The sequence below is a fragment of the Sander lucioperca genome, chromosome 13 (genome assembly GCF_008315115.2).
Source record: "Sander lucioperca isolate FBNREF2018 chromosome 13, SLUC_FBN_1.2, whole genome shotgun sequence".
Taxonomy (NCBI): Eukaryota; Metazoa; Chordata; class Actinopteri; order Perciformes; family Percidae; genus Sander; species Sander lucioperca.
In genome coordinates, this window is record NC_050185.1 from 25,300,617 (window position 1) to 25,303,116 (window position 2,500).

The following is a 2,500-nucleotide window of genomic DNA, read 5'->3' on the forward strand; positions in this document are numbered from 1 at the left end:
TTATTCTTAAATGTGGTGACGGTGTCTGCCTCACAAACCAGGACCAGGAGCTGGTTCCACAGGACAGGAGCCTGATAGCTGAAAGCTCTGGCTCCTGAACCCAGACTGGGAGCTGGTTTTACAGTTCTGTGGAGAGCAGAGCTTTCTCCGTAGCCTATGTAAAAGTGGCCTGATTTTTATACTTGTGCGCTGGTGTGTGCATCGAGCCAGCATGTGTGTGTGTACGTAGGCTACGGTGAAAGCTCTGCCGGAGCCTCCGCAGAACTGTACAACAAGCAGCGCCGCAGTAAACTGCCGTGACCTAACGTACACACACACAGAACGAGGAAGGTGAGTTGATGCCAGAACACACATTTAGTTTCTAAAGAAGCTGGAGGCAGCATAAAAAAACATAGCTAGCTGAACTATTTAAAAATAGCAGGTTTGTTCAGGACACCCCCGTCTGTCGCTTTCACGTCACCTTTTCGGCTCGCCTCAGCTCGCTGGGAACCTCGACTGAGGAGGTACTAAAAGAAGTACCTGTTACCAGGTACCAGGTACTTTTTTTCATAATGGAAAACAAAAAAAGGCGAGTAGAGTCGAGGCGAGTCGAGCAGGTACCATGTAATGGAAAAGCGCCATAAGGTACTATGAGCTCTTCAAGATATGATGGTGCTTGACCATTTAGAGCAGGGGGGGCGAACCTGTGGCTCTTGAGCCGTATGCGGCTCTTTGCCTGCTCCTGTGAGGCTCTTACTGTGTGGCTGGGGGCTGTGTCATTGGTTGATTGTTGTTTTTAACTTTTCTGAAACATACAGTATTTCAGATAAGTAAAAAAAAAAACACATTTGAATGCATCTGCCAATACATTTGCCAATTATTTTAAAATGGAAAATAATGCAGCAGAGTTTTGAGGACAGATTCTGCAACCTGAGGAAAAACAGCGGCCACAGATCACCTTCCTCGTTAACCCTTTCACTGCTGAATCCGATTGTTTGAAAGACCTTCTAGTGACAAATGAGTGAGAGAGTTCTTCGAGTGGCCACAACCGAGTTCAAGCAAGACCTGAAAAGGATTGTGGATAACAAAGACTGTCAGGTTTCCCACTGAGTCAGTCTAAGTGAGAAAAAAAACTATGAAAACTGTTATGTATTATGACTGTCATCAGATCTGGAAGACACTGTTGCTGTTGTAGTGTGGACGTGCATGTGTTGTGTGGCTTTTTGATATGGTGCGTTTCTTTTTGTGGCTCTTTATACCTAACTGGTTGGCCACCCCTGATTTAGAGCTTTCTAGGTCAGGAGAAGGATTTTAAATTCAATCCTGGATTTTACAGGAAGCCAATGGAGAGAAGCTAATACAGGAGAAATATGATCTCTTTTCTTAGTTCTTGTCAGAACATGTGCTGCAGCATTCTGGATCAGCTGGAGAGTCCTAAGGGACTTATTTGAGCATCGTGATAATAAGGAATTACAGTAGTCCAGCCTGGAAGTAACGAATGCATGGACTAGTTTTTCAGCATCGTTTTGAGACAGGATGTTCCTAATTTTAGCAATGTTACGAAGGTGAAAAAAGGCTGTTCTAGAGGTGTGTTTTAGATGGACATTGAAGGATATATCCTGATCAAAAATAACTCCTAGATTTCTGCCAGTAGTGCTGGAGGCCAGGGCAACACCATCCAGGGTAGCTATACCTTTAGTTTAGTTCAGGATGAACCTGAGGACGAGCTGGAAGACAAAGACTAATCCTGTAATAGGCTCCGAGCTGCTGGCAGTGATCCAGGTAAACCATTTAAACAGTAATGACCACAGACGTCAGAGCAGCACGGGCTGATCTGATCTTTGCTCTGCCTTTCACAGAGCTGGAGATTAACAAACAGCTGTATCAAGTTTATTTCATTTAAACAGCACTTTAAAAGCAAACAAGTGTGCACCGAAGAGCTTCACAAAGACAAAAACATATACACGCATAAAACACACATTATATACAGACATGTATAGGCTACAAACACACACACACACACACATATATATATATATATATATATATATATATATATATATATATATAGACATGTATAGCCTACTAACACATATATACATACATATATAGGCTACAAACATATATACAGATATATATATATATATATATATATATATATATATATATATACATGTATATAGACATGTATAGCCTACACATATATACAGACATGTATAGGCTACAAACACACACATATATATATATATATATATATATATATATATATATATATATATATATAGACATGTATAGCCTACTAACACATATATACATACATATATAGGCTACAAACATATATACAGATATATATAGACATGTATATAGACATGTATAGCCTACACATATATACAGATATGTATAGGCTACATAGTATATATATATATATATATATATATATATATATATATATATATATATATATATATATATATATATGTGTGTGTGTACAGTGGGTACGGAAAGTATTTATTTATTTATT